Here is a 24,710-nt window from a genome sequence, read left to right as displayed (position 1 = left end):
ATTGTGAAAAAGTGTTTGCCCGTTCCTGGTTTTGTATTCTTTTGCATGTTTGTCACACCTAAATGTTTCAGATCACCAAATAAATTTAAATATTAAATAAAGATAACACAACATGCAGTTTATAAATGAAGTTTTTTATTATTAAGGGAAAAAGAAATCCAAACCTATAGGGCGCTGTGTGATCAAGTGATTGCCCCCCTTCCTCCCCTTAAAACATAAATTAATTGTAGTTAAACTGAGATCAATTTCTCTTGCCACACCTAGGCCTTTTTGCTGCCACACGTGTTCTCAATCAAGCAATCACTTAAATAGGACCTGCCTGACAAAGTGAAGTAGACCAAAAGATCTTCAAAAGCTCGATCCAAAAAAATTCAGGAAAGTATGAGAAACAAAGTAATTAAGCTCTATAAGTCTGTAAGATATTATAAAGCCATTTCTAAAGCTTTGGGACTCCAGTGAACCACAGTGAGAGCCATTATCCACAAATAGTGTGAACATGGAAAGGTGGAGAACCTTCCCAGGAGTGGCCGACAGACCAAAATTACCCAAAGAGCGCAGTGACAACTCATCAAAGAGGTCACAAAGGACCCCACAGTTAAGGTCAGTGTTCATAACCCCACAGTAAGAAATAGACTGGGCAATAATGGCCTGCATGGCAGAGTTCAAAGACCAAAACCACTGCTGAGCATATTGGACATAAAGGCTCATCTCAGATTTGCCAGAAAACATTTGGGAGAATATTCTGTGGACTGATGAGAAAAAAGTTGAACTTTTTGTAAGGTGTATGTACCGTTACATCTGTGGTAAAAGTAACACAGAATTTCAGAAAAGGAACATCATACCAACAGTAAAATATGGTGGTGGTAGTGTGATAGACTGGGGCTGTTTTGCTGGTTCAGGACCTGGAAGACTTGCTGTGATAAATGGAACCATGATTCCTGCTGTTCACCAAAAAAATCCTGAAGGACAATGTCTGGCCATCTGTTTGTGACCTCAAACTGAAGTTCACTTGGGTTATGCAGCAGGACAATGATCCAAAACACATCAGCAAGACCACCTCTGAATTGCTTAAGAAAAACAAAATGAAGACTTTGAAGTGACCTAGACAAAGTCCTGACCCTAATCCAATTGAGATACTGTGAATGATCTTAAAAGGGCGGTTAATGCTCCGATACCCTTGAATGTGGCTGAATTACAACAATTATGCAAAGATGAGTGGGCCAAACTTCCTCAAGAGTGTTGTAAAAGACTCATTACCAACTATCACAAACACTTGATTACAGTTGTTGCCGCTAAGGGTGGCCCAACCAATTAGCTTTAGGGGGCAATCATTTTTTCACACAGGGCCCTGTAGGTTTGGATTTCTTTTTCTCTTATTAATAAAGACCTTCATTTATAAACCGCATTTTGTGTTTATTTGTGATATCTTTGTCTTATATTTAAATTTGCTTGGTGATCTGAAACATATAAGTGTGACAAACATACAAAAGAATGAGTAGTCAGGAAGGGGCAAATACTTTTCACACTAATGAATGCCTAAAACACTGCATAAACATGATGTGAAGCCGAAGTGATTAAAAAAAAATTGCAATATTTATACCAGAAGTATAGATATCTCTGGTGTTTAGGGGCTATACAGTATCTATTCATGAAGCATTTTGGTTCAGTTTTATTCTTACTTTCAAAATTACATAGTTTTTTTCCAGTATTAGAACTCTTACTAACTTAACTTACTAGTTACAATGATCCTACATTTTCTGGTAGCTTAAAACTGGAGGTTACCCATCATTAGAAAAAATAGGATGTGTTTTTTCTACTAGAAGAGATAATATATGGAGTGGGAAAGTAAAAAAAAATGACTGATAAGATGGTCAGTCAGGCATGTAGTAAAGTTGTATTTTTGGGGTGGGCCAGAGATAATCAAATTATTAACCGCCCAGGCCACAGTTGTCATTATAGATCAGCAAATTTCCTGCAATTAGTTTCAGGTTCAATTTGTCTGGTTCAGCCAAGAAATTAGATAATGACCAAATCCATTCTGCACAAATCTAAAGTGTTCCAAAGCTCCAGTTAATCTTAAATGGCGAATTTGACACTGAGTTTTCCTAGGATGGTATCCAAATGGACAGGCTGTGTGTGGTTATGTAGTGGCCATGGTAAAGGCAGCAGTATAATATGAAACATAATGGACAGGCAGGAGATGTGCACCTGTAGAAGCAATAGTACTGACAGCTATGACAGCAGTAGCCAGTGCCAGTGATGTCATTGGGTAGGGGTTAAATAGGCAGTCTCCGCTCTACATAATGGCAGATCTATCCATAAGCATGAGGACTACATATGTAATAAATCCTTATTGATCCATAGCTTATTCATTTTCTCTTATATAATATTTTTCACTTTTGTGGAAGCCAATCATGTCTGCTTCAATGTGATGTTAAAACACCAATAGATGTGTGACGCCCTGGACTAGTCAGGTCGTCTAAGGTAGTCCCATGCACACACCCCCTCCCTAAAAAGGTGACAGCAGCCAAACTTCAAAGCCTTGTCACCACCCTCCAGGTTTGATGTCCACACCAGGGGGGAGGAGCCAGGTGGTTGGCTCCGCCCACCGAGGAACTCACAGGCCTGGAGGCGGGAAACACTGTAGTTCTAAGTAGATTAGCTTTGACAGTGGAGGAGAGAAGTCAAGTTCAAGGGCAGACCTGTGACCAGGCCTGCCATAGTCTACCAGGTGTCTGGGTTGGAGCCCGTCACCTCTGGCAAGGAGGCAGATGATGGTGGCCGCCTGCAGGAGCTGGGATTACAGCCGGTGCAAACGTAGGGACCGGGGTCGGGCGGTGGCCTGCTGGTACCGAACCGGGGAACCGATTGGAAACCGGAGCACCAGGAGGGGTACTCAGACCCAGTACGAGGCCCAGAAACCACTAGGCTAAGTCGAATCAACTGATTGAGGACTGGACTTTAGGACCTTTCCCACACAAGACCCGACTGAAAACAGCAGCCCAACCATTGGGGTAAAGCCACCACCAAGGCATAGAGACCCAAGGGGCCATCGTCTGCAGGCAAACAGGGCTTTCCCGACACACAGCAAGCAAGCAAAGAGGTGCAGGAGAAAGGCAGATACCACCAACCTGTTAAGGGGAAGCTGCAGCCGGCTGCGGGCACCGTTCATCATCCCGTTTGGTTTACCAGAGACTCCAGTGTGTTGTATCATAGTGAGTACACCAGTGCCTTCGGGCCGTGTTCCACACCGCACCGCACCGACAAGCCAGCACCATCCATTCCCCCGCCTCAGCACCTCTCTCGGGCCCCCGGGACCATCACTCCCCTGCCCACTGAGGGGGTCAACACCAAGCTGCACAAAACCATCCCCGGGAGGCCTACTCAACGGCAGCGGTGGTGTCCATCTATTCACCACAACCCGTGGGTTGCATCACGAACTTAAATCCCTTACAAACCACCGCAGCCCCGGCCATGGAACTCCCCACCGAAGTCCCTGCGTGTAGCGCCAACCCCTTTTCAGAGCGACGTGACCCCCGGGTCCGTGAGGAGCTCGAGCCACCCACCGTACGAGCATGGATCTGAGCGGCTCGGCAGCCGGCCGAGCCTGCAGGGCGGTACCGATGCATTCATTACTCTTTCTTACAGTACACCGGAGACATTAAAGAGACTGCACTGATAGCAAACTAGTCCAGTTATTGCTACCGGTCCAATCTGCTAACCCAAAAGTTCTCATGGCATAGGGTATCCACTGGAGATATGGCACAGTCCTGTGACAACTTAACCTTGTTTTTTGTGTGGTAATTCTACATTTTCTGAAGTGTGTCAGAATGGCACAGCAGATGAAGTAAATAATGGGTGCACCATCTTATAGAAAATGTGTTAGCTACTGGTGATTCGGATGTTTGTTGTAGCATTCTTGGTTGGTGGTGATTCAGTAGAGATGGACCTCTTTGGGTTAGACAAGTGGCCGGCTTATCCTGGTAATTCACCAATTTTGAAAGCAGGAAAAAATTCCTTCATGTTCCCTTTATAGCAACGGTTTAAAAGTGCGGTTATCCCATAGTCATCTTTTATCTTGGTCTTAGCCACATAATAGCTTAAATGCACATTCTCCTGACCATGGGCACCACCATTTTCAAGCCACTATATATCTCTAAAAAATGCTGCACCTTCCGAAGTTTATGACGTGTGCCATACCTCCCTGTATATGCAAGATTGCTGAACTGCAGTGCAGCCACAATGCTTCTGTGATTGTCACTCACTACGTTGCCCAACTGTAGTTGTTGGGAGAAATCCAGCAGATGTAACATGTTGTTCATGTTACCTACTGCTGCAGCCAATCACAGGTCACATTGATCAGGCGGTTGGTGGAATGGTGACATCACTTCCTATCTCTACGCGGACTGCTGAGCAGCCATTGCTGGTTCAAGTGGGGCTGGTTTGATAGTATGACTGAGGGTTTTGTGTGTTACATATTCAGTTCTCTATGCAATATTTTATTTTGCTTGGACATCCCCTTTAAATAAAAAATACTGCCTTCTGGAACATTTTAATATATTTTGTGCCTCAAATTCTGTTTTCTGCAAATAAGTAGGTCAGCGCAGGTTTTCGCCACTGAATGTTGACCAAGCTTCTCATTAGTGACAGCAAAGATCTTGAAATAGTGAGAAATTTAGACGTAACATTTGTTACAAAGTTGTAGTAGTTTTCAATATCGATATATTAATTTTACTGAACTAAAATTGGAACTGATCATAGCAGACAATTTTAATTTTGGTTGTAACAGATGAAGTTCTTCATGAGTGCCTTTTAAGCGGTCTTGTTTTATTGGATTTATGAACGAGCTATATATCCAGACTTGTTGAATATGGACATAAACTTAAGCAATCATTGCTTTATAGAAACAATATAATTACCATCACAGCACACTTCAGTAGAAAGTTTCTTGGGGTGTTATAGTAAACATTGTAAAAGATTGATTAGGATACACTCACAATTCTGGCCCCAGGAAATATCCATAAATTTTGGATGTGCACAACAGATGTTGCCGTTTGAAAAATCGTATTTGAACAAAATAGTTTTGCTTCTCTTGACAGATTTTATCTGATTTGCACTAGAAAATAGTTTGAAAATAAATAAGGTTTAGGGCGACTCCTGAATCTCACAGATGTATCCAGATAATATATTGTTTAGTGAAGCATCAGTGCTCTGTTAGATAGGAATTTTTATTCTTCTAAGCATTAAAGTGTTTTACTGTCAAATGCGGGATATTGATTCACTTTTATATTACCTACCACCACACATGGAGATGCTAGCATTTATCTAAGCAGAAAGTCATTTTCTTATGTGCAAAACCCTTGTCGCAAAATGCTTATATTTAAAGGAGCCATGACCAAAAAACAGTTTGTTAGGTTTGAGATTCACTCTTTACAAATGTATACAAAATAGGCAGATTGGTTCTTAGTATTCTATGGACTGATCTTGGAATTGGAAGGACAGATAAAACAATTTCTCATGTCTATTTTATAACCAGGGCATGGTAACAAGTTATAGCTATAATACCGACAAAAAAAACCCTATTTAAAATATACAATTTTATTTGACATACCACATCAAAGAACAAGTGCAAAATTTAAAATTAGGTTAATGCATATATTATGGTTAGTGAGAGTTTTGCGGGCATGTCCCTAAAACTCCCCCTACCTACCCGTGGGGGTCGGCACCCTATGACGTCACGCTCACGGTGCCCCCACTCTACGTCGACTGGTCCTGTTAGCACCCTAAACTCAACACTAGTTGGTGCTGTTACTTATTAAAGGGCAGTAATAAGGACGGGCTATTTTGTCGATCCATCTAGTTTGATAATATCTTGGGATTAATGCAGGAACCCTGGACTGGATCCCAGACCCTGGCTCTAAATCAATTAGAAATGATTGTTAGATTTACTATGAACATTGAAATTATGTATTAGAAATATTGTTGACCAGAGCAAGATCAACAATGTTTCAGTACTGAGGTATGAATGGGAACCACTTTAAACTAAAAGAGCCCCTCAGAATAGCAGCACCAACTAGTGTTGAGTTTAGGGTGCTAACAGGGCCAGTCGACGTAGAGTGGGGGCACCGTGAGCGTGACGTCATAGGGTGCCGACCCCCACGGGTAGGTAGGGGGAGTTTTAGGGACATGCCCGCAAAACTCTCACTAACCATAATATATGCATTAACCTAATTTTAAATTTTGCACTTGTTCTTTGATGTGGTATGTCAAATAAAATTGTATATTTTAAATAGGGTTTTTTTTGTCGGTATTATAGTGGTTATACCCCTGATAAAAAAGTATATAATTCTCTTTTTGGTTGTAAATTGTAACAAGTTATAGCCACAATTATTCACAAATGTGAAAGTTGCCGTTTCCCAAACTTTGAAAAGTTTTTATCCTTGATCAACCTGCCCCCTGGTCAAAGGGGACACTTTTCAAAATGACACTAATATGCAGTATATAGTATTTACTAGAGTTGGGTGGATTGATTTGCAGGATTCTTGTGCATTGGGCAGGTCAGTAGTCTCAGGTCGCTGGACAGGAGACTTGCAAACCTCTTACTTCCGGGATCCCCGCCATGGAATTTGACTAATATGTGCATTATACTGCAATGAAAATGTTTCACCACCCCAGAAGGTAATGATTCACAAATCTCCCATCCAGCAAAAGGATGAGTGTTGAGTCGACATCAGTAACGTTAGAGCTGTTCAGATCGCTGAATCACAAGGTCACACTGCGCTGCATGAGAACCAGTGCCTCTGATGAGTAGTAACATTACTGATATCACTACTTTTGAGATAGATACCTCTTTATTACTAACACCAGGGCTTGATGACAGCTGACACTACACAGCTGACATCAACCCAAAAAAACATTACCACAAATGCATGTGCACCAGGGCAATTGGGAAGAGCCAAAGTGTAGCACCAGAACTGAGGTATCTTATGTGATACGTCACGTCTGGGGCTGCTTAGGGCAGGTATTTTTAGGCTGGGACTTTCCCAGCCTGATAATATTAAACACAACTGTCTGCTTTACCTTTGCTGGTTATCAAAAATGGGGGTGGGGGGGCATTTTTTTTTAAATATTTATTTGGTTAATAGCTGTAAAATATATCTATGATCTATCTATCTCTTTCGCAATCATCTTTGCACGACTTTAATACATAAAAGTACGTAATTCTTTGAATGTATTTATTGAATGTATTTTGAATGTATTCTCGTCCGTGTCACACAGACGGCACATGGATATCACACGGATGTCACCTATGTGCCTCACCCATGTGCTTCATGAGACACCATCCCCCCCAAAGATTGACTTGAGCGTATCCAAAGGTAAATTGGCTTTATAATAGTTTTATTAGCTATTTCACTGGGAAAATATTGTTGAATTAAATAGTATATTCACTACACAGATATTGTAAATGATAACGCCCTAAATGGGGTATTTTTACTGAACATTTGAAAGTAGTACTATTTGTTTTATCCATTAGTTTTAACTTGTCTGGTTGTTAAAGGTTAAATCCAACTGAAGAGACTAGAGAGTATAGAAGTTGACATGATTCATTCACATTTCAAGGGATTGCTCTACAATACATAATGTATAAAGGTTTTACATTGTGTAAAGTGTTACATAGCTGCAGAGATTTTCCGTCTCCCGAAATGGGACTTGTTAAGTGCACACAGGGATTACATGATCTTGTGTTCAAAAGGTCAGAGCTGTACAAAGCAATACTGTTCCATTTGATTTCTTCAGTTCACACCAAGAACTTGGAATAGTAAATAAATATAGTTATTGTTTTCATTTGTTAAAGGAATATAGGGGGCAGATAGAGGGTATACCTGCCATGTAGGCATTATTGAGTTCCTGCTTCTAACACAAATATTGAATCACAACATGCCGCCTTGGCTACTTACTTTTTGCTTTATTTTAGAAAGCGTTGGGGAATAGTAATAATAATAATAATAATAATAATAATAATAATCAAAGGAATATATATTGAATTTCCAATAAAGCTGAGCAGTTCTTTAAAATTTGAATTTGCAAACTTTGACAAATTTTCACAAAAAACTGTTTTGTGGCAAATAAATTCATGCAAATCTCAGTACTGGAAAGCTTGTGATTACTCAGAAAATCCATGTGGGGGAAAGGAGATGGAGAAAGAGAAAGACAGAGCACCCCACTGACCATAAGAGCTTACACTGTACAGGAAAGCGAGAGGACCCTGCTGACCCTAAGAGATTTCACTATACAGAAGAAAGACAGGACCCCACTCACCAAAACAGTTAACATTCTCCAAGAAAGAGAGAGAGGACCATGCTGACCATAAGAGCCTACATGCTAAAGGAGAGAGAAGGGACCCGACTAGCCATAAAGAGCTTCTAGATTAAATTCTACAGGAGAGAGAGAACCCTGATGACAATAAGAGCCTATACTCTATAGGAGACAAAAAGAGGGTACCTTGTTGACCATAACAGCTTACAGTATAAAGGACAGAGATGATGTTGCTGACCATAGCTTACAGTCTACAAGAGAGAGAGAGAAAAAAGAGGACCACGCTGCTCATAAGAGCCTAGATTCTACAGGAGACAGAGAGAACCCTGTTAACCAAAAGATCTTACATGCTGCAGTAGTGAGAAAATGAGGATCTCATTAACCAAAAGAATTTACACTCCACAGGAGAGAGAGATTTACCTAATAACTCTGGAGATGGAAAATGTCTTTATTATACAAACTGTGCACTAATGGGAGTTGCTGATCTGTGATGGCCTAGGTAGTCACCCCTATAAAAGGTATGATATTCCTTGAGTTGTCATAGCTGCAGGGCCTTATGGGGAAGCTCACGTGGTAATGCAAAATGAAGTTTGCCTGCTCTTTGATACTTCAGCAGTGTGGGAAATGGTGCTTTTTTTTGCAAACCGTGAAGTAAAATCTCAAAATGTTTAAATTGATGTGAAACCACAAATTTTAGGATATTTGACTCAAACTCGATCCTACATGGATCGATCTGCTAATTCTAATTTCAAATATAAACATTAAGCACTTTTATAAGAACGCATTGTCTTGAATTATGTGCTTCACAGCTTTCATCAAAACTCTTATGCATTAATTTATAAATCTTATATTTAGTATCTTCTAAGCCAAAAACTAACCAGCTTGTTAAAGGAATTGTCCAAGCTCTTGAAATCGATTACAAAATGCTTAACATAGTCTAAAATATAAACCTTTATAATACCTTACCAAACCCCTACTCATGCCTCGCAGATTTCCCAACAATTTCTGTATTCTGACCTCCAGCAATGATGATTCGTCATGGACATGTGACTGCTGCTGCCAATTTGTGGCTACAATAGTGACCTCATTAGTGCTCACTGCAGTCAGTAATCGGCTACAACAGTCATTGTGCTGAATGTCAGTGATGGAGGCTGGGGGACCAAGTGGCAGGGAGTCAATAAGTCATGTAGTGCTCAGTCTTTTATTTTATACCATTGTGAGCATTCATTAAACATTTCTGTAATTGCATTCAGAGAAATTGGAGATCCGGTGCACTTGTTGGTGCCCTGACGTCAGGTTAAAGTTATAGTCAACTGCTGAATTTGTTGCAAGTCTAAAAGTCACTAATTGAATTGCATTTCCGCAAAAAAATAAGTGGCTGAATTGAGCTCAAAGCCAACAGTATGACAATGCAGACATTTTTGTGTGTTTGACTATATTGTAAACAATTGAGGAGATTTACCAATAGTGTCATATAAATCATTACTTAAATGCCAAAGCTGCCAAAAAATGGCTCAAATTGTGCCAAATTTAGCAAAATGTCACATGTGGTGTAATACATTTGGTTATGTTTGCTAGTCAAATAAATCACATATTATTTCCGATGTGGTGTCTTGGTTGGCATACATGGAGACCAATATTTTGTACCAGTATTGGCATACATTTTCATACATTAGGTGAATTTTACAACACTTCTTACCATTCCTTTTACAAACCTGTTGATATAATAAGTTTGGCTCATGCCATCTACTCTATTTCTTTGTATGTAGATTTGTTTTGGCTTATATTGCTCCATATAATTCACAATTTGCATATTATACATTTATTTTAGTTTATTAAATTTTTATATTTGTGTTTACTCTATTATATGCGTTTACGCTTATTTTAGTAATGGATTTATGGGACTTCATTTCTGACTACGCTACTGGTTCCGAATTTTACCAATTTTCTTTATTATTGTTGATTTTTTTTTTATATTGTGCAAAATATAATCTAGGCACATATAAAAATGCTAAGTCTCAAAATGGAAATGATGCTTGAGCACGCAATAAACATTTACTTTAGCGTAGGTTTGTTTTTCTTTTTCTTTGAAGTCCACTAGAAGAATAAATATTCCTTTCGGAATGAATCTTGCTTTGGCTGGATCTGCTCTCTTAATGGGTGCATCCCTTGCAACTTCGATTTCACCATCTGTTCTCCACAAAATTACCAATGCAGACAGACCATAATTTAGGGTAGCATCGTAAAAAAAAACATAACATATTCCAATGCATACTTTGTTCATGGAGCAGGCATCTGTTCATATTACTTATTACCCAGTTGTAAATCAAGAAGAAATAAGGCTCACAAAAAAAGTTTTCATGCATTTTACGAAGCCTGTATTTAAGAAAAGATGGATTTCTGTCTAGTTTATGCATATTTAATTACACATTTATTGTGGGGTGTTGCATGAATTTATATTAGGATTTTACAAAAAAATAACAATATTGCTATTGTTTGGCATAAAATAACATGAACATACTCAATTCTGCAATTATAACGGCAGGCATCGTTTCACTGTACTGGAAACAATAGACATCCGAGGAGGAAAGAGCTGAACAGCTTCCAAACCCTGACAAAGCCAGTGGGGTTAATTATGCCCTCTAGAATTAATATTTGACTCAAGTAGTCAAATGGATTGGCACACATAGTGACACATAATTCTGATGCCTGCTGAGATAATTGCAAACTATATCATTTCACACAACACATACTGTAGTACAGTATTTATTGTCTGAACAAAATGATTATTTTCATGAGATATGAAAATAGGCTATGAGCGGCCACTAATTATGGACTACCCAAACTTTCTAAATGATCAAACCAATATATTAGAAGGAAACACCTGAGATAAAGCACAAACCCAGATAGTTGGGCACATACAAGGTAATAAATAACTAACAACCCCCCTACTACCAATACAAAGATACATAAACCAAATGGATTCATATATAGATTCTTTATTATTGATATATCAATTATCCATGATTGAGACATATATTTTTTTAGGAATATAGAAGGGTTAAAAGTTTATTAAAAAAAACTATTTTTTTTTTTTAGGGACCACATCACATTTGAAGTGATTTTGAGGTGCCAATATGAAAGAAAATAGCCAAAGACAACACAATTTTAAAAACTGCACATAGTTACATAGTTACATAGTTACTTAGGTTGAAAAAAGACCTAGGTCCATCTAGTTCAACCTTCCTCCACCAGTTCTAAATTTAGTCACTAAGTCATTTAGAACCAACAATGTTTTGTGTACTGAGGAAATCATCCAGCCCTTTTTTAAAAGCTGTTATAGTATCTGCCATTACTACCTCTTGTGGTAGGGCATTCCACAGTCTGACCGCTCTAACTGTAAAGAACCCTTTCCTATTTAGGTGTCGGAATCGCTTTTCTTCCACTCGCAGTGAGTGCCCCCTGGTCCTTAGGATTGTCTTTGGAAGAAATAAGTCATGTGCCAGTCCTTTATATTGACCACACATGTATTTATACATATAAATGAGATCTCCTCTGAGACGTCTTTTTTCTAAGCTAAACATATCTAACTTTTTCAATCTGCCATCATATGGGAGGCCTTCCATTCCTTGTAATAGTCTAGTTGCCCGCCTTTGAACTGACTCTAACTTCTGAATATCCTTTTTAAAATGTGGAGCCCAAAACTGGATCCCGTATTCCAGATGTGGCCTTACAAGTGATTTATAGAGGGGTAACAATACGTTGGGATCACGGGATCTAATCTCTCTTTTTATACACCCTAAAATCTTGTTTGCTTTAGCAGCTGCTGCTTGACATTGAGTGCTGCTGCTCAGCTTATTTGTAATGAGAATACCCAAGTCCTTCTCCTGTTCTGTAGTCCCGAGTTTACTTCCATTTAATGTATACGCAGCTATAGGATTACTCCGTCCTAGGTGCATTACTTTACATTTATCAACATTAAATCTCATTTGCCAAGTATCTGCCCATTCTGACATCTTATCCAGATCTTTTTGTAATATTGTACTATCCAGGTCAGTTTTTAATATCCTACATAGTTTGGTGTCATCGGCAAAGACTGACACTGTACTATCAATCCCATCCACAAGGTCATTAATAAAGAGAGTAAAAAGAATTGGTCCTAGCACAGATCCCTGCGGCACCCCACTGCTGACTATAGCCCATTTAGAGAATGTAGCATTTATGACTACTCTTTGTTTCCTATCTTTTAGCCAATTCCTTACCCAGTTGCATATTGTGTCCCCTAGTCCTTGCTTCTGGAGCTTTAGTATAAGGCTATTATGTGGTACAGTATCAAATGCCTTTGCAAAGTCCAAATAAATCACATCAGCTGCATTACCAATATCCAGGTTTGCACTTACCCCCTCATAGAACCCCAACAGGTTGGTTAGACACGACTTATCTTTCATGAATCCATGCTGTTTGTCAGTTATCATATTATTTTCTGCAATATATTTTTGCATGTCATCCCTTAAAATGCCCTCAAAAACTTTGCATACTACTGATGTCAGGCTTACTGGACGGTAGTTGCCTGGATCTACCCTCTTACCTTTCTTAAATATCGGTACCACATCAGCAATCCTCCAATCCTGAGGCACCAACCCTGTTACAAGTGAGTCTAAAAAGATGAGATACAGCGGTCTGTCGATTACGGAGCTCAATTCCCTCAATATTCGTGGATGAATGCCATCTGGCCCTGGGGATTTGTCAATGTTTAATTTACTCAGACGTAGGCGTACTTCATCTTGTGTTAAATTAGTTATATCGGGTGGTGGACTTTGATTTTTCACTTGTTGAATGATCCCTGGTACAGTCAGTTCCTTGGTGAATACAGATGAGAAATGCCTATTTAATATCTCAGTCTTTTGTTTGTCCTCTATAACTAACTTGTTATTATATTTTAAGGGTCCGATACTATCCTTTGTTTTCCTTTTGGCATTAATGTATTTATAAAAGATTTTGGGATTTATTTTAATGTCATTGGCGATTTTTGTTTCAGTAGCTAGTTTTGCTTGTTTGATTTCTTTTTTGCATTGCCTATTGATATCTTTATACTCCTGCAATGCTATTTCTGTATTCTCAGCCTTTAAGATTTTAAACGCCCTTTGTTTTTGTTTTATTATACTTTGTACAGTCTTATTTATCCATAGTGGTTTCTTTTTATTCCTGAACATTTTATTACCAGAGGGTATACGTTTTTTACAGGACTCTAGTAGTATTTCCTTAAACTTACCCCATTTATGTTCGATATCCCCAGTTACCATGACTCTGTCCCAATCTACACATTTAAGCTCTTCCCTTAATTTGTTGAAATCAGCTTTCCTAAAATTCCAGGTTTTAGCATTCCCCCTTTGAAATGTTCTATTGAATATTATGTCGAAGCTTACCATATTATGATCGCTGGTGCCCAAGTGCTCCCGGACCTGTAGATCTGAAATTGTATCCGGTCTATTTGACAGGACCAGATCTAGGAAATTATCTCCCCTGGTCGGTTCACCTACCATCTGAGAGAGGAAATGGTCTTGAATGGTAGATAAGAACTTACAGCTTTTAGCAGAACCAGAAGATTCTATGTCCCACTGTATGTCTGGATAGTTGAAATCCCCCATAATAAGAACCCGATTATTATTATTAGCTGCCTTTTCAATTTGTTCCAGCATTTCACCCTCTATTTGTTCAGGTATGTTAGGAGGCTTATAGCAAACTCCAATTAGCATTTTTCCATTATTCCCCTCCCCATGTACATTTACCCATACTGACTCTACATTGTTGCTGTTCCCCTCAATGTCATCATACAACACAGGTTTAAGGTTAGATTTGATAAATATACACACCCCACCACCTTTTTGGCCTTTCCTGTCCTTCCTAAATGTACTATAACCCTGTATGTTTGTCACCCAGTCATGGCTTTCATCCAGCCAGGTTTCCGTAATGCCCACCACAGACCTGTAGATCTGAAATTGTATCCGGTCTATTTGACAGGACCAGATCTAGGAAATTATCTCCCCTGGTCGGTTCACCTACCATCTGAGAGAGGAAATGGTCTTGAATGGTAGATAAGAACTTACAGCTTTTAGCAGAAACAGAAGATTCTATGTCCCACTGTATGTCTGGATAGTTGAAATCCCCCATAATAAGAACCCGATTATTATTATTAGCTGCCTTTTCAATTTGTTCCAGCATTTCACCCTCTATTTGTTCAGGTATGTTAGGAGGCTTATAGCAAACTCCAATTAGCATTTTTCCATTATTCCCCTCCCCATGTACATTTACCCATACTGACTCTACATTGTTGCTGTTCCCCTCAATGTCATCATACAACACAGGTTTAAGGTTAGATTTGATAAATATACACACCCCACCACCTTTTTGGCCTTTCCTGTCCTTCCTAAATGTACTATAACCCTGTATGTTTGTCACCCAGTCATGGCTTTCATCCAGCCAGGTTTCCGTAATGCCCACCACATCATAATCCATGGTTGACATAAGAGTCTCCAATTCATTCATTTTGTTTGCAAGACTTCTTGCATTTGCCAGTAGACATTTAATCCTATTAACACCTTTATTACTCCTAGCCTCCCTACGTTCCTTGTATGTCCCATCCCCCCTAATCCTTCATTGACCCCTACCGTCTCCCTGTCTCTATCTGCTCTATCTATCCCCTTATTTGCTCCACTACCCTCCCTCCCCCCCGATCCTAGTTTAAAAGCTCCTCCATCTGTCTGACCATTTTCTCCCCCAGCACAGCTGCACCTTCCCCATTGAGGTGCAGCCCGTCCCTACCGTAGAGCCTGTAGCCGACTGAGAAGTCGGCCCAGTTCTCCATGAACCCGAACCCTTCCTTCCTGCACCAATTTCTAAGCCACATATTTATCTCCCTAAGCTCCCGCTGTCTTTCTAGTGACGCTCGTGGCACCGGTAGTATTTCTGAAAACACCACCTTGGAGGTCCTGGACTTCAGCTTCTCTCCTAGTTCCCTGTAATCATTTTTAAGGACCTTCCACCTGCCTCTAACTTTGTCATTAGTACCAATGTGCACCATGACCGCTGGGTTTTCCCCAGCCCCACCCAGCAATCTGTCTATCCGATCCACAATATGCCGAACCCGAGCACCCGGCAGACAACACACTGTTCGGCATTCACGGTCTCGGCGACAGATGACCCTGTCTGTCCGCCTAATTATAGAGTCCCCTACCACCAACATCTGTCTGGGCTTTGCTGCACTCCTATTTCCCTCCTTCCTACAGCAGTTGTTTTCCTGGTTGCTAGGAGCAACGTCCTGCTGTAGTGACCCTAGTCCAGGCCCTTCATTCCTAATATCAGCCAAACAGGCATATTTACTAGGTTGTGCCAGGTCAGGACTAGGCTCCCTGACACTTTTCCCCCTACCTCTTCTTCTAACTGTTACCCAGCTACCTACCTCTGGGTCCTGATCTTCCCCACTTCCACCCTCCTCCATATCACTGGCCCCAGCCAGAGAAAGCTCAGTGAGCTCTAAACTCCTCTCCAGGTTTGCAATGCCCCTTAGTGTTGCAAGCTGCTTATTTAGATCAGTTACCTTGGCTTCCAAATACGCAACATGCTTGCATCGAGTGCAGACATATTCACCCTCGAACAGCTGCTCAAGGCATGCATACATCTGACAAGATACACACCTGGTAGCATTGTCCATGGAGCACCTATCAAATGGGGATCAACACCCCTCAAACAAGATGCCATACAGCTGATGACTTTTTCAGTGATACCTTTTTATTTACATACAACTTTTTTATTTCATTTTATTCCACTTTTCTTAGGCCCGTTTCACACGTCAGTGAAAAACACAGACGTTTTTCACTGGCGTGTAAAACACGCACATGTCCCTGCGTGTGCCGAAAATCACGGCACACGTGGGTTGTCTAAGTGCAATCCGGGCTCCGTTCTCCGTGGCCCGTGATTGCACTTAGAGATTCACTCACCTGCGCCCGCTCCCGCTGTCCGTGGTGCTGAATCCTCCCGCGACGCAGCATCCGGCCGGCGGTGACCCCTGCAGGAGCTGCTTCCGGGTCGGCTGTTTCACGCATAATGAATATGCGCGACAGTAATCAGCCGGCACAGAAGGAGCAGGGAGAACGGGCTGCAGAGGACATCGCTGGACGCCGGGTGAGTTAAAATGTTTATTATTTTAAATGCACGTTTTTTTCTGGCACGTGTTTCACGGACCACACCACTGCGTGGTCCGTGGAACATCAGTGATGCCAGAAAAAAATGGACATGTCTCCGTGCAGCAATCACGCACACGCGGGTACGCCGCACGGAGACACGTGCAGTGAAAAATCACTGACGTGTGAGAAGACCCCTTCATTATAATGTGTCCGCGTATGTCAGTGATTCTGGTACGTTTAAAAAAAAGCACAAACGTACCAGAATCACTGACGTGTGAAAGGGGCCTTACAGTCAGAGGATAATAAAGTATAGTTTTTTGCCAAGTTTTTTTTTTAAATTTATTTTCCCAATGTTCACTGAAGGGGTTAACTAGCATGAGAGCTTTATAGATCAGGATGCTTCACATGCATCAATAACAATAATATACAGTATGTAATTCTTTTGTTTATTTTTATTTTTACATAAATATATGTATTTATTGGTGTAATTTTTTTTCATTTTTCGTTAATTGTTTTGGTATTAAAAATATATTTTCACAATTTGTTTTACTTTTTTAAACTTTTTTACTTAGTCTCTCCATGAGACTTTAACTTTTGTAACTCTGATCACTGGTCTAATGCATTGTACTGCACATGCTTTGCAATGCATTACACTTGTAATACTGGCATAAAATTTTTTAGACCATAAAGTTTTTTAGACCATGGTCTTTGCATAGTCTAACAGGCCACCCCTAGCTGGCAAATCCAGAGATCATTATTTGGTGGCCAAGGCAATGATCGTCAGGCTGCCATTACTTTGCAGGGGGTGCGACTGAGTGGATGAGGGGGCACCCCTCCCTCCACTAGCCTCCTAAATGCTGTGATTGCTATTGATTGTGGCATTTAGGGGGTTAAATAGCCAGGGGCAGTGTGGGCAACAGCTCTGGCTGTGACAACTGGAGCTTGTCTATCACTTAAGCCGAGCTCCCAGCGGTGATTGTGTGAGCATAGTCTATGTGCCTGCATGATTGCCATCATGTACTTGTACATCATAGGTTGGGAAGAGGTTAATACAGTGTAGACTTATTGGTTGATTGATTTATTCATTCATATAAATATTGCATTAAATAATTATTTATTGCTTTCCTCCTGTGATTCCAAGTTTACATATCCTATCATTTTACTCATGGGTCTCTGTCATATACTATATGTTTTTTTCTAATCATAAGTAGTTAGGATGTCAATATAATAAAGGATTTGTATCTATTCATTCATTATGTATCTTTGTAATGGTACATTCATTCCAAAGTTTATAAAGACTGGAGGCTTAGTGTCTTTCCACTGCAAGATACCCTGGTAAATATTACACTTCAGGTGTTCCTTATGTTTAATAAATGTAAAAGATTTGACTTGAAAAGAGAATCTCTCATTGTTGATTGCTATGATTGAAGTTCATGTAGCACATTGGTGCATTTCACACTATAGCTATAAGTGTTAATGCATTTTTACTGTTATTCCATATGTTTTTTTTTCTTTGGGGAATTTTGTTTCTGGTCTGCAGATAATCTCATATACAAATGTAACCCTTACCAGAGACACTGATATCTCTTAACCCTTTCACGACCGGCCGATTTTTCGCTTTCCGTTTTTTTTTTTCGCCATTCTTTTTCTGAGAGACGTAACTTTTTTATTTTTCAGTCAATATGGTCATGTGAGGGCTCATTTTTTGCGGAACGAGCTGTACTTTTAAATGAAACCATCAGTTTTACCATATTGTGTACTAGAAAATGGCAAAAAAATTCCAAATGCTGAAAAATTGCAAAAAAAGTGCGATAGCACTATGGTTTTTGAGATATTTTATTCACTGTGTTCACTATATGGTAAAACTGATGTGTGGGTGTGATGCCTCAGGTCAGTGCGAGTTCGTAGACACCAAACATGTATAGGTTTACTTTTATATAAGGGGTTAAAAAAAAATCGGAAGTTTGTCCGAAAAAAGTGGCGCACGTTTTACGCCATATTCCGTGACCCGTAGCGTTCTCATTTTTCGGGATCTTAGGCTCAATGACGGCTTATTTTTTGCGTCTCGAGCTGACGTTTTTAACGGTACCATTTTTGCGCAGATGCTACGTTTTGATTGCCTCTTATTGCATTTTGCGCAAAAGTTGTGGCGACAAAAAAACGTCGTTTTGGCGTTTGGAATTTTTTTGCCGCTACGCCGTTTACTGATCAGATTAATTGATTTTATATTTTGATAGATCGGGCGTTTCTGAACGCGGCGATACCAAATGTGTGTATATTTTTTATTTTTTTAACCCTTTAATTTTCAATGGGGCGAATGGGGGGTAATTTGAACTTTTAGGTTTTTTTGTTTTTTTTTAATTTTTTAAAACTTATTTTTTTACTTTTTTTTTTTATTTTACTAGTCCCCCTAGGGGGCTATTGCGATCAGCATTCCGATCGCTCTGCAGTATCTGCTGATCACAGCTGGAAGGCTGTAAACAGCAGATACGCTGTCTTTCTCTTTTGCTGTGCCCCGGGCACAGCGAAAGTGAAACCAATTCATGTGTAGTACAGGAGTCATCACATGACCCTGTACTACCATGACAACTATCGGGAGTCACGTGATCGCGTCACGTGACTTCCGGTTTCGGCGGTAAGTAAAACTTTACCGCGATTGCGCTTATAATGGCGCTGTCATGTATTGACAGCGCCATATAAGGGGTTAATCGGCACGAGCAGATAACGATTCTGCTCGTGCCTAGCAGGCACACATCTCAGCTGTGAAAATCAGCTGAGATGTGTGCCGATCGCGGCATGCTGCCGCCGGAGGACCGCGGGCAGTAAGATTATGTCATTTAGGACGTAATTTTACGGCCCTTGGTCGTTAAGGGGTTAATGGAGGCTAGATCCTAGACGTACATAAGGAATGTTATTCAGCAGGATCATTCTTAAGGTACTGTCACACTAAGCGACGCTCCAGCGATCCCACCAGCAACCTGACCTGGCAGGGATCGCTGGAGCGTCGCTACATGGGTTGCTGGTGAGCTGTCACTCAGGCAGATCTCACCAGCAACCAGTGACCAGCCCCCAGCCAGCAGCGCCGCGTGGAAGTGATGCTGCGCTTAGTAACTAAGGTAAATATCGGGTAACCAACCCGATATTTACCTCGGTTACTAGCGCACACCGCTTAGCGCTGGCTCCCTGCACTCCTAGCCACAGTACACATCAGGTTAATTACCCGATGTGTACTCTGCTACGTGTGCAGAGAGCAGGGAGCCGGCACTGGCAGCGTGAGAGCGGCGGACGCTGGTAACGAAGGTAAATATCGGGTAACCAAGGAAAGGGCTTCTTGGTTACCCGATGTTTACCGTGGTTACCCGCGTCCGCAGAAGCCGGCTCCTGCTGCCTGCACATTCAGCTGTTGCTCTCTCGCTGTCACACACAGCGATCTGTGCTTCACAGCGGAAGTCCAACAACTAAAAAATGGTCCAGGACATTTAGCAACAACCAGCGACCTAACAACAGGGGCCAGGTTGTTGCTGTATGTCACACACAGCGACATCACTAGCAACATCGCTGCTACATCACAAAAGTTGTGCCTCAGCAGCGATGTTGCTAGCGATGTTGCTTAGTGTGATGTGGCCTTTAGCCTTTAGGATGACACCCAGTATTAGAGATGAGAGAATTGATTTGCAGAACTCCACTCCCTCAGCTAGTTCAGTAACCTATGACTGCTGAATGGGAGGCCTGCAAATCTCCTAACCTCATGGCAATCCAAGCTCTTCTTATGACTAGCCAGGCTGACAAGATGTCATAATTGCGGTGTGAGGCTCACACAATGTTGCACCAGCCTGACTGATTCAGAGAGGAATGCCAGGAAGTAAGTAGATATACCGGCCCTGCAGTCACAGTTTACTGATCTTGCCAGGGGACTGGGTCCTGCGAATGAATGGTTCCATCTCAAATGAGATGAGTAGCGCGATCAGCTGCTGTCAGTCATGTAACTGGATCCAGAGGTGGCCACGGGTTACCTCACTAACAGCTCAGCTGATCGCGCTACTCACCTCATTTGCTGCGTGGAGCTGACAGGAGCGGCGGTGTATTCTGCTGCTCCTGTCATATTCATGCAGCAGCGCAGGATGCGACGCTGGAGGTCCGTGGATTACGCCGGACATGGAGGGCTTTGTTGGGGTTAATAAATTGGTAATGAGGGAATTTGTTAGTGTTTTTTATTTCTAATAAAGGATTTTTCGGGTGTGTCTGTTTTTTAACTGTAACTTACAGATTAATCATGGAAGGTATCTCGGGGAGACGCCTGACATGATTAATCTAGGATTTAGTGGCAGCTATGGGCTGCCATTAACTCCTTATTACTCCGATTGCCAACGCACCAGGGCAAATCGGGAAGAGCCGGGTACAGTCCCAGAACTGTCGCATATAATGTATGCGGCAATTCTGGGCGTCTGCTGGCTGATATTGTTAGGCTGGGGGGCTCCCCATAACGTGGGGCTCCCCATCCTGAGAATACCAGCCTGCAGCCGTATGGCTTTATCTGGCTGGTATTAAAATAGGGGGGGACTGCACGACGTTTTTTTTAATTATTTATTTATTTATTTTACTGCACAGTATAGACCCGCCCACCGGCTGCTGTGATTGGGTGCAGTGACACAGCTGTCACTCAGCGTGGTGGGCGTGTGTGACTGCAACCAATCACAGGCGCCTGTGGGCGGGGAAAGCAGGGAATACGAGATTGATTAATGAGCGGCCGGCCTTTTCAAAATAGTAAAAGCCGCCGGAGTTTTTATAACACCCGTGCAGCGCCGCGCCGGAGATCGGGGAACGGTGAGTATGAGAGAGGGCTGCTCAATTCAGTCACTCAGGGGATTAGTGGTCACCAGTGAGTCCTTCACGGGTGACCGCTAATCAGTACGCGGCACACAGACAGAGCCGCGGCATGACAATGAAGTCAGGTGAAGTTCACCCGAGTTCATTCTCATCGCGCAGCTCTGTCTGCTGTCAGCCGACATGTATCAACGACATTGTGCATCACACACACACACGGAACATTTCACACGGGCAACACACACACATTTCAGTTATTTCACTCACGCACACACGGACATTCCACACGCACATATGGCTAGCATACGGGATACCCACGCAGGCCACACATACCATAAAAACGGACCTAAAAAATGGAAAATGGACCCGAAAAACGGCCCGTTTTACACGGACGTGGTTTTAACGGATGTGTGTTTCAGGCCTAAAGGTGCTATTGATATGAATTTCACACTAGATGTCAGTGACGACTCATCCAATCCACACAAGCAAAGAAATCAAACGATAGATGCCCATAAATAAAGTGATGTGTAATAAGGTGGACTCACTCAGGAAAAAAGTATTGAACTCATGAAGAAAGAGAGGTGCAAAAAGCCATTGAAACTCATGACCCCAGCTGAAATCTATCAGTAATTAGAAAGTAATCCTGCCACATAGTGAAACATAATATCAGCTAGTTTAACTAATGGCCTATAAAAAGTGGTTAATTACCAGGGTGCCACACAAGAAACATCTCATGATAATGAGATGAGATAATGATAATGGGTAAAACCAATGAGCTGTTTCAAGACCTTTGTAACCTTATTTTTGGAAAACATACTGATGGTATAGGTTACAGAAAAATGCCTAAACTACTGGGGGTTCCAGTGAGCAGTGGTGTTGGGGCCATAATCCGGTTGTGGAAAAAACATAGTTTTATGAAAAACTAAAAAACTAACCAAGAGCAGGTGATCTTCACATGATTTCAGACAGAGGAGGGAAAAGAATTATCAGAAGAGTTGTCCAAGAGCCAATGCCCATCTGTGGATAACTACAGAAAGACCTGGCATTAGCAGGTACAATTGTTTAAAATAAAAACAATAAGCAATACACTCAACCTCCTTGGCCTCTTTACATGATCAAATGTAATACAAAAATGATTTTTTACCAAGACTCCATTGGTAAAAAAACCAGGTTTAAGCACTTGTTTGCTCAACAATATTTACACAACCCTGTGAATTATGTGAGAAATAAGACTTGTCAGATGAGACCAAAATTGAAGTATATGGATGCCATAATACACACCATGTTTGGGGGCCAGAAGCCACTGCTTATCATCCTCAAAACTCCATACCAACACTGGACCTTGTTGGTGGGAATATCATTGTGTGGGGTTGTTTTTCAGCACGTGACACTGGCAAACTTAATATAAATAAAGGAAGGATGAATGGATACATTTATTGCGAAATTCGTGCTAAAAATCTGTTGCCATCTACCAGAATGATGAAGATGAAACAAGGGTAGAGATTTCAGCACGACAATGATCTCAAACACAGCCAAGGAAACATTCAACTGGTTTCATAGAAAGTAAATAAAGCTGCTAGAATGGACCAGTCAATCACCTGATGTGAATCCTTTTGAATATTTATAGAAGGAGCTCACAGTTTATAAAAGGAGCCTACTGAACCCTCAGAATTTGGAGAGTTTTTTGTGGAAAAATGGCCCAAAATCACACCTGAGCAATGCATAGGGCTAGTTTTTCCATACAAGAGGCATATTGAAGCTGTCATCACCAACAAAGGCTTTTTAGTGACTAAAATTTCAGTAGGCATGTTCAATACTCTTTCCCTGTAGCATTTCATATTATTACACATAACTTATGGACATTTTATTTTTTTGCTTGTGAGGATTTAATAGGTTGGTGAGAAATTGAAGTCAATAGTGCCTTTAGAAATATATTTACTTAGAAAATCTGTAATATTAGTACTGTGATTAGGATGTATTTCTGCTCATCTAAAGTTTTGGTCAGCAACTTGACACATATGAACATCAGTGGCCCACCCATGGAGCAGTACTGATCATAATTAGGGTTATTATTATGCAAGTAGATCCCATTTTATTTTCAACATCGGAAAACATTTTCAATTACAGAAGTAGGCAAGGGTACCTCTAATGGAGAACCATGGGTATAAAAACATTGATGACAGTTTCAATTCAACCTTTGAGATTCATTCATCACATGGTGCCAAATCACAGCCTCCTAATTTATGCAATGAGCTATGGCACTTTATTGAAACCAAAGTAGAGTGTTTTTAGCATCCATATTGCTTGAACACACAAGATTGTACCAACTATGAAGAATAGCGTTGGTATCAGGAACCCAGCCATTTTGGTGCCTACTAGGGCCCAATGGCAAAGCTTGTTTTTACCAGAATTTTCCTTTAATACTATAGTCATGTGTACAGAATCTAAATGTAACATATTTAACCCCTTAACACTAGAACTACTGAGGTAGTCATTTTGACTACTTTGCACCATGTATTTCTATATAGGTGTCACGAGTCCAGTAGTTCTAGTGTTAACAATCTTGGGCAGTCAAGTTACATCCTAGCGGTTATAGTGTTAATGGCTGCTGTGGGCAACCGGGGGGATCCGTGCACATGTCAGCTGATTTGTACAGTTGACATGCATGCCTATCAGGCACGTGTGGCATCATTATCAACCTGTACCTGTTAACCCCTTAAATGGAGCTGTCAAAATGTTAATATGCAAATGTTAATAAACCTTTTAAGGTTTAATCACTGCCCACTACTGGAAGTCACATGACGTAATCACGTGGATCAGATGGTTGTCATGGTAGCACAGGGTCATGTGATGACTCCTGTAGCTCACATGACTCAGGTCCTGTAACCAGCAGCCGAGTCCTGCAGCTTACCCTCACGGGCAGGGTCCTCTCTCCTCCTATACCAGTCTGTTATGTACTGTTAATGATTGTTGTATGTATACCCTTTTTCACTGTAAAGCGCCATGGAATGAATGGCGCTATAAAAATAAATAATAATAATAATGATAATTTCTTCCAATCTGAGCGGTGCTGCTCTAATCGGGAGAAAAAAATGAGCGATCAGACTGCTGATCCTTATAGTCTCCTAGAGGGACTAGTAAAATAAAAAAAAGTAAAAAGAAAAGTTTTGAAAAATTAAAAATAAATAAAAAAAAACCCTAAAAGTTAAAATCACCGCACTTTCACCCCATTAAAAATTATAGGGTTAAAAAAATTAAAAATATACACACATTTGGTGTTCAGAAATGCCCAATCTATTAAAATATAAAATCAATTAATCTGATTGGTACACGCTGTAGCGGCAAAAAAATTCCAAACAACAAAATTATGTATTTTGGTTGCTGCAA

The sequence above is a fragment of the Anomaloglossus baeobatrachus genome, chromosome 3 (assembly GCF_048569485.1).
Source record: "Anomaloglossus baeobatrachus isolate aAnoBae1 chromosome 3, aAnoBae1.hap1, whole genome shotgun sequence".
Classification (NCBI taxonomy): Eukaryota; Metazoa; Chordata; class Amphibia; order Anura; family Aromobatidae; genus Anomaloglossus; species Anomaloglossus baeobatrachus.
This window is presented reverse-complemented; position numbering follows the sequence as displayed.